The sequence below is a fragment of the Palaemon carinicauda genome, chromosome 10, assembly GCF_036898095.1.
Source record: "Palaemon carinicauda isolate YSFRI2023 chromosome 10, ASM3689809v2, whole genome shotgun sequence".
Taxonomy (NCBI): Eukaryota; Metazoa; Arthropoda; class Malacostraca; order Decapoda; family Palaemonidae; genus Palaemon; species Palaemon carinicauda.
In genome coordinates this window covers 159,270,468-159,280,467 of record NC_090734.1, presented here as the reverse complement: position 1 = coordinate 159,280,467, position 10,000 = coordinate 159,270,468, and positions in this window count along the sequence as shown.

Below are 10,000 nucleotides of genomic sequence, written 5' to 3'. Positions count from 1 at the left end.
GACGATGCAAATTGCAAGATGCAAAGAGAATTATATAAATTGCAACAAGCTGCAAGGTGCAAAATGTACACCAGATTCAACCACTCAGACAGTAGTCCAGCAAGGGAGAAGTAGCCACATGTAAGATGCAGTATGGGTGCAATATCAAAGTTGTTCACACGAATTATATGATGCAAGATGCAAGCTTTGCATGTTGTGAGGGACAAGGAGCACCGTGGAAAATCCACAGCCAGCCGAAGGCATCCAGAGAACCTTGCCATTCCACCACCATCCCCGCACCAATATGCGAATTGTGCCTGTTCTACGCGACAGGACAGGTCCCTGACTCCAAGCGGCAGTCCCCTGGCTCTCTCTCTCTCTCTCTCTCTCTCTCTCTCTCTCTCTCTCTCTCTCTCTCTCTCTCTCTCTCTCTAAACCGGAACTTACGACGCCAAGTTTGGATACTTCTGTATCGTACGAGGATGACCTTCCAGATAGGACGTAAATTTCGTTGGCAATTCTAAGAGTTAATAAGACAGGGACTCGAGGTTTCTCCGTCTGCTGTCTTAAATGACAGATCAACAGACGGACGGACGCAGTGACAGACGGACGCACATAGACAGACAGAACGATCGGCGTAAAAGGAAACGAAAACTATTGAAACCGATTTCCGAAATCGCTGCCCAATATGGCTACAACATGGCTCTTCACTCGGATAACATTCGGCCAGTTTTTGCGAGTCTCTCTCTCTCTCTCTCTCTCTCTCTCTCATGAGTTGTAATCATGCGTTGAACAATATCTGCTTTTGCTTTCGTGCAAGATTTTTTTTTCATTAGGAATTTCTGGACGCATCGAATTAGAGCGAAATGAAAACAAAAGATGGAAATCGAAGGACTTAGATTGAAAGACTTGCACGTTGCGGGAATATCAATGAAGAGCTGCTAATGTTGCCCATATATGGAGGTTGGTCAGAAACGTCAGGGGGGAGGGAGGAGGAAGGGGGGTGGGTGGTTGTTGGTGACTTGGGTGGAGGAACGGAAGAAGGGGAGGGGGGTGTGGTTTAGGCTGAAAGGGAGGACGTAGGTGATGGTTGGCAGACATGCCATTAGCTGGAAACTATCGTACAGTATCGGGCCCCTCTCCCCCCTGACCTCCTCCTCCCCCCCCTCTCTGTCTCTCTCTCTCTCTCTCTCTCTCTCTCCAATCCGACCTACCTAACCTCTAAACCTCTAAGAAAATCTTGAGTTCTTAAGAAGGGCGTCATGGACAAGATCTTCCGCTCTGTTACCCCTCGGTTACGTATTACGTATTGCCCATTACGCATTACGTAACGGGGACGGAATCGCCTCGGGAGTGACCTGGTATGAAACAAGCAAGAAACGCCGGGGATAAAAGAGTGGGTTCGATTCCCGCCAGGGTTGAGATTAATGCATATCTTTATCGGCGGGAATTAGCCATGTTTCCGACAGGTGTGGTTCGACCTGGGGGCATCTTCGCACGTGGGGTTTTGGGGGGAGGGGAGGGCTAGAGTCGACCAACAACCTTAAAGTACAGCGGGCGCATGCGCAGCGCGGCATATTGAATAGATTGCAACAGGCCGTCTCGCGCTCGTCCTCAAGGTAATTAAAGTAAGGTCAGTCACTACTATGTATTAAACAAATTCCTTATGGAATATCTTCAATTGAAAATGATCTTCGACAAGTAATGTCTAGGATTGAAATCTAACAAAAAATACGTTTTATCAACTATAAAAATATATCTTTTTTGGGGAAGTTTCTATAGTTTATATATGAAAGATCTATTTTAATACTGTTACTGTTCTTGATATATTTGATTTTAATTTTTCATTACTTCTCTTTTAAGTTTATTTCCTTATTTTCTTTCCTCGCTGGGCTGTTTTGCTACGTTGGAGCCCTTGTGCTTATAGCATCCTGCTTTTCCTACTAGGGTTTTAGATTAGCTAGTAACAACAACAACAACAATAATAATAATAATAATAATAATAATAATAATAATAATAATAAATTCGTGTTATTTACTAGTGCCGAAATGTTTTTCTTTTAATGTATCAGATATATTCTACCCTTTAATAAAAATAATTGCCATGATTTACGAATAGTCTTCACCCATTTCTTCATAGGCGAAAGCCCTTAGAGAACTCGAGATCTTCCCTAAAGTAGTGGAAATGACAAATTTCGCCCTCAAGAGACCTCCATATAGAGCAGATGTATCGCAGGATACGTTTAGGATATCGGCAACAAGCACTGGGCTATTCCCTCCCCCCACAGTGGGTCTTCTTAAGAGTCCTTACTAAAGGAGACCCTGATTCTCAGTAGACAGCCATTGCAGGATACACAGGACACCACCAGCAGCAGGTCTTGAGGGCAGAGACCCCAATCCTGTAGGATGGTGTGTTTATATGGTAGTAGGTTAGCCGGGGCACCAGCCACCCGTTGTGATACTACCGCTAGAGAGTTGTGGCGTCCTTTGACTGGCCAGATAGTATTACATTGGATCCCTCTCGCTGGTTACGGCTCATTTTTCCTTTGCCTGCACATACGCCGAAGAGTCTGGAATATTCGTTCCACTTTCTGACAACACTGAGATTACCAAACTCTCTGGTCACGACTGATTTTTCCTTTGCCTACACATACATCGGATAGTCTGGCCTATTCTTTCCACATTCTCCTCTGTCCTCGTACAACGGACATCACTGAGATTACCAAACTCTGGTTACGGCTCATTTTTCCTTTGCCTGCACATACACCGAATAGTCTGGCCTATTCTGTCCACATTCTCCTCTGTCCTCATACACCTGACAACACCGAGATTACCAAACAATTCTTCTTCGTTCAAGGGTTTAATTACTGCTATGCAACTGTCCAGTGGCTACTTTCCTCTTGGTAAGGGTAGAAGAGACTCTTTAGCTATGATAAGTGGGACTTCTAGGAGAAGGACATTCCAAATTCAAACCATTGTTCTCTAGTCTTGGGTAGTGCCATAACCTCTGTACCATGGTCTTCCACTGCCTCGGGTTAGAGTTCTCTTGCTTGAGGGTACACTCGGGCACACTATCTCGTTTCTCATCCTCTTGTTTTGTTAAAGTTTTCATAGTTTATATAGGAAATATTCAATTGTCATTGTTCTTAAAATATATTATTTTTCCTTGTTTCCTTTCCTCACTGGGCTATTTTCCCTGTTGGGGCACCCTGGGCTTATAGCATCTTGCTTTTCCAACTAGGGTTGTAGCTTAGCAAGTAGCGATGAGTGAATATTTTACCACTCTGCTCAGATATCAGTCTATACGTCACTGCTTATCCCCAAGTCGGGACCAGGGACGACCAGACAATGGCTGCTTTTATATAAGCGTATGATCACTAATGAAAACTATCCGGAATGCGATTCAGAGACCATGTTCCAAGGGAGAGAGTCTTTTTTCAGGAATCTTTGCCCAAGTCTTTAATAAGATAAAGGGTCGGTTGCCTGATGTGCCCTCTCCAATGGCTTCTAGCAATGTCTTTAAATAGATACTAATCTGATTTAAAGAATTGTTTGTGCGAATCATCACATGAGTAAGACATCAAGTAAAAGTGAATCTTTGCTTGAATATTGATGAGAGGAAACCATTAATAGAATAGACATATCTCCGTTTCACAAGTCTTGACTAGCCTACACTTTTTGGTAATATTTCGATAGAGTCCCACCCAGCCTTTACGTGAATAAGAAGACTTCAAGGAAAAGTGAATCCTTGCTAGAAATATTGACGAAATGAAACAATTAATAAATGAGACATATCTCAGTTTCTAGAACGAATAATAAGAGAAGCTGGTTTTGCTCCGAAGACAGATTAGCAAGTCTTGACTAGCCTACATTTTTTTTTGGTATTATTTCGGTAGAGTCCCACCCAGCCATTACCGCTTGCCAGAACATAGGAGTTTGATGTTTTTATATAAATTAGATGAGAGACTTCATTTGTCATTGCTCCTGTATTCTCCCAGATGAGAATTGCCTTACAGTAATCCCTTGTTACTACGATGAGTAGTAGGTTGGCCAAGGCACTGGCCACCCGTTGAGATACTACCACTAGAGAGTTGGGGTCTTTTGATTGGCCAAATAGTACTACATTGGATCCTCCTCTCTGGTTACGGTTCATTTTCCCTTTGCCTACACACACAAACACCGAATAGTCTGGCCTATTCTTTACACATTCTCCTCTGTCCTCATACACCTGACAACACTGAGATTACCAAACAATTCTTTTTACTTCTCTCTGGTTACGGTTTATTTTCCCTTTGCCTACACACACAAACACCGAATAGTCTGGCCTATTCTTTCCACATTCTCCTCTGTCCTCATACACCTGACAACACTGAGATTACCAAACAATTCTTCTTACTTCACTGTAACTGTTCAGTGGCAACTTTCCTCTTGGTAATATTAGAAAAGACACTTCAGCTATGGTAAGGAGCTCTTCTAGGAGAAGGACACTCCAAAATCAAACCACTGTTCTCTAGTCTTGGGTAGTGCCATAGCCTCTGTACCATGGCCTTCCACTGTCTTGGATTAGAGTTCTCTTGCTTGAGGGTATACTCGGGCACGCTGTTCTATCTTATTTCTCTCTCTTGTTTTTATGAAGTTTTTCTAGTTTATATATGAAAGATCTTATTCAATGTTGTTATTTTCTTAGTATATTTTATTTTGATTATTTATTATTTCTCTTGCGGTTTACTTCCTTGTTTGCTTTCCTCACTGGGTTATTTTTCCCTGTTGGAGCCCTTGATCGTATAGCATCTTGCTTTTCCAATTAAGGTTGTAGTTTAGCTTGTAATAATAATAATAAGCTACAACGCTTGTTGAAAAAGCAAGATGCTATAAGCGCAAGGGCTCCAACAGGGAAAAATATCCCAGTGAGGAAAGGAAATAAGGAAATAAATAAAATATATAAGAAGTAATGAACAATTCAAATGAAATGTTTTAAAAACAATAACAACATTAAAAGAGATATATCATATATAAACTATAAAAATATTTATGTCAGCCTATTCAACATAAAAGCATTTATATGTATATATATATATATATATATATATATATATATGTATGTATATATATACATATATATATTGTATATATGTATATATATATACATATATATATATAAATATATATATATATATATATATATATATATATATATATATATATATATATATTATATGTATGTATGTGTATATATATAGTCACCTAATTTATTTCTGTCCGCTATCTCGTCGAAATTATATATATGATAAAACAAATATTAATCCAATAAGTATTTAGGAAATTATTCTACAATAATTGAATTAAAGTTCATTTTGACTCCTACGCTTTAGAAATAATTATCATACATCCATCTCTTATCATCTTCTACCTTCCCTACTTCCCTCACGTATAAACTCCTACCCCAATGGAAGCCTCCTGGAGGATGGAGACGCCCTTCTCCCCTTCCATTGCAGGAGATTTCACATGAATTCAGATCGTATGGCAATCCCTGCCTTTGGAATGTGCGTGGAAAGTGACGGGAGAGTTCTCGTACGTCTGGCAACGAGACCCGACGCCGGGTGACTGCATTCCTACGGGTTTTCATCAATGAGAGATCGTCAACATCGACTTATGAATGAGAGCAAGGCGCTCTTCAATGCCCCCCCCCCCCCCCTTCTTCCTCTCCCCCTACAACCACACATATACCTCCTCCCCCCCCCCGCAGACACACATTTACTCAATAATTATCATCATTGTCCGTACACATAGATAATCATACTCTGTTATTATTATTATTATTATTATTATTATTATTATTATTATTAGCTAAGCTACAACCCTACTAGGAAAATAAGGATGCTATTATCATTATTATTATTGTCATTATTATTATTTGGTAAGCTACAACCCTACTACTACTAGGAAAAGCAGGAGGCTATTATTATTATTATTATTATTATTATTATTAGCTAAGCTACAACCCTACTAGGAAAATAAGGATGCTATTATCATTATTATTATTGTCATTATTATTATTTGGTAAGCTACAACCCTACTACTACTAGGAAAAGCAGGAGGCTATTATTATTATTATTATTATTATTATTGTTATTATTATTATTATTATTATTATTATTTGCTAAGCTACAACCCTACTAGGAAAAGCAGGAGGCTATTATTATTATTATTATTATTATTATTATTATTATTATTATTATTATCTAAGCTACAACTTTAGTTTGGAAATCAGAATGCTAAAAGCCAAAGGCCTCCAACAAGGAAAAATAGCCCAGTGAGGAAAGGAAATAAGGAAATAAATAAACTACAAGAGAAGAAATTAACAATATAAAATATTTTAAGAACAGTAGTAACATTAAAATAGATATTTTATATATAAACTATAAAAACTTGAAATAACAAGAAGATATATCAGACGGAAACTATAGTCCATTTCTCTTATTGAGGCGCATTTGCACAGACTCGCTGCGAGTCGGTGCAAATCTGCCTCGCTAGAAAAAAACACTATAGTTCATCAGCGGTCACTGACAGTTCTAGAGTTATTATTATTATTATTATTATTATTATTATTATTATTATTATTAGGTAAGCTACAACCCTAGTTGGAAAAGCAAGATGCTATAAGCCCAAGGGGTCCAATAATGAAAAATAGCCCAGTGAGGAAAGGAAATAAGGAAATAAATAAATGATTAGAACAAGTTAACAATAAATCATTCTAAAAACAGTAACAACGTCAAAATAGATATGTCCTTTATAAACTATTAACAACGTCAAAAACAGATATGTCATACTGTATATAAACTATAAAAAGACTCATGTCAGCCTGGTCAACATAAAAACATTTGCTGTAAGTTTGAGCTTTTGAAGTTCTACTGATTCAACTACCCGATTAGGAAGATCATTCCACAACTTGGTAACAGCTGGAATAATACTTCTAGAATTTCGTCATTTGGTTCACGATTTTCATTTATTTAAGACATTATGTCTGACGACAATATCAAGTCGTTTCTTCAAGTGTACAGAGCCAATATGTGTTTTCGGATTCTTATCAAAGTGCGAGTGTTAACTTATACTTTGTGAAGTATTCTCCGAAGAATTATTAACCTGCAGGATCAATGATTCTAAGTACTTTATGGTATTATTCCCCTAACAAAGTTGCAAGGAGGTTATGTTTTCGCCCATGTTTGTGTGTTTGTTTGTGAACACCTTCCTGGCCACAATTCTAATCGTAGAGTAATGTAACTTGCAGGGATTAACTGGTATGTAAAAAGTTGGGAATTATTTAATTTTGGAAGGTTAAGGTCAAAGGTCAAGGTCACAGTCAAGCAAAATGTCCAATTCACGTAATCAGCCATAAGTTTGGACATCGTTGTCACAGAGACTTCAAACTTGGTTCATATTTGAGCGTAAAAAACTACTCTGTCCAGATGCTTGAAAACTTCACACTTGAAATAAAAGTAGCTTTATCAGGTCTAAAGTCATCTGTTTCGAATCCGTCCTTCTTCTTCTTCTTCTTCTTGTTTGTCTACATCTTTTCCCACTCCTATGTGGGGTCGATGTTTCTGGTCAGCTTTCTCCATCTACCTCTGTCCCACACCTCATCACCGGTTAATCCCTTTGATCGAAGGTCATCCTTGATACAGTCCACCCACCTTCGCTTTGGTCTCCCTCTCCTTCTCGTTCCCTGTACCTCCATTTCCATTACTCTCTTCCCAATATACTGTTTATCTCTTCTCATGATATGACCGTCCTAGACTAGGACGACTCCAATGAGATGCTGGACGAGAATCATAGTAATTATTGAGGCAATGGCAATGAATGGGAGCAAGTGATGTATTTAACTAAAGTTAGATGGGGATCTTCACCCTCAAAACACTAAGTTAAAGAAGCGTACACTCGCTTATACCAACTTACCCTAATTTCTCAAATTTCTAAAAGTTTTATTCCATCTGTGATAAAGACTATGTGTGATCTTCCCAATAGAGCAATTGAATCGGTGGGAACTTTAGAAGTTCAAGCGAATGTTTTTGTGTTCAACAGGCTGACATAAGTCGTTTTTATAGTTTTATAGCTCTTTATTAGTGTTGTCAATGTTCTTTGAATATGTTATTTTAAGATGCTATAAGCACAAGGGCTCCAACAGGGAAAAATAGCCCAGTGAGGAAAGGAAATAAGGAAATAGATAAGCTACAAGAGAAAGTAATAAATAATCAAAATGGAATATTTTGACAACAGGAACAACATTAAATTAGATTTATATAAAAACTAAAAGAAATTCAAAACTACTTTTCTTCTTCTTCTTCTTCCCATTTCATTGTTCTCCTTCTTCTACTACTTCTTTTTCTACTTCTTTTCTTCTCCTCCTCCTCTTCTTCTTCTTCTTCTTCTTCTACTTCTTTCTTCCTCTTCTTCTTCCGCTACTACTTCTTCTTCTTCCTCTTCTTCCCATTTCATTTTTCTCCTACTTCTTCCACTTCATCTTCTTTTTCTACTTCTTTTCTTCTCCCCCTCCTCTTCTTCTTTTTCTCCTGCTTCTTTCTTCTTCCTCCTCTTCTTCTTCTACTTCTTCCCATTTGATTCTTCTCCTTTTACTACTTCCTCTTCATCTTTTTCTACTTCTTTTCTTCTTCTCCTCCTCCTCCTCTTCTTCTTATACTTCTTTCTTCTTCCTCTACTTCTACTTCTTTTACTTCTTCCTCTATTCCTTCTTCTTCTTCTTCTTCTACTGCTACTACGTCTTCTTCTTCTTCTTCGTCCAACCCCTTTTTCTTCTTCTTCTTCTTCTTCTTCTTCTTCATCATCCAACCCCTTTTTCTTCTTCTTCTTCATCGTCCAACCCCTTTTTCTTCTTCATCATCGTCCAACCCCTTTTTCTTCTTCTTCTTCATCGTCCAACCCCTTTTTCTTCTTCTTCTTCATCGTCCAACCCCTTTTTCTTCTTCTTCTTCATCGTCCAACCCCTTTTTCTTCTTCTTCTTCTTCATCGTCCAACCCCTTTTTCTTCTTCTTCTTCATCGTCCAACCCCTTTTTCTTCTTCTTCATCATCCAACCCCTTTTTCTTCTTCTTCTTCATCGTCCAACCCCTTTTTCTTCTTCTTCTTCTTTCTTCTTCCTCTTCTTCTACTTCGTTTACTTCTTCTACTTCTTCTTCTTCTACTTCTTCTTTTTCTTCTTCCACCAACTCCAGGATACCCCCATCTACACCTATCGGCGTTTAGACAATCCACGGTTGACACAACTTCCTGGTTTAAGCGTAAACTTTAGTCCTCTTTCGTCATTTTCAGAAAAGTATTCATTTAACTTATTGCAAGTGTTGCTTGTTTGCTAATACAATATAACATCATTGTTTAGAATTGCTGACATAAGTCCTTTTATAGTTTATACAGGAAATATTTGTTTTAATGTTGTTAATGTTTATAAAATATTTTATTTTGATCATCACTTCTTATATCGTTAATTTATTTCATTGTCTTTCCTCACTGGGCTATTTTTTCCCTGTTGGAGCCCGTGGGCTTATAGCATCTCTCTTTTCCAATTAGGGCTGTAGCTTAGCTAGTGATAATAATAATGATAATAATAATAATGATAATAATATCAATAATAATAATGATGATGATAATAATAATAATAATAATAATAATGATGATAATGATAATAATAATAATAATAATAATAATAATAATAATAGCTAATAATAATATTCAGTGGCAGTTTTAAAATTCGTATTGGAATCTGGTTTTCTTACTCGTTTTTAAATTTTGTATCAAATGTGAAATGTTTCATTAAGTTATTTATTAATTTGTTTGTTTTTACCATAAGTTATAATTTGTTTATTAAGCATACTTCAATTGACATCAATGATCATTGATGTTTTGATCATATATAATTACTTATCATTCATTCATTCAATATCTTATTTCTTGAGCAGGACCTGTGGTAAATTATCAAGTTTTATCTTTCGATGTTTATCTGGAAAGATTT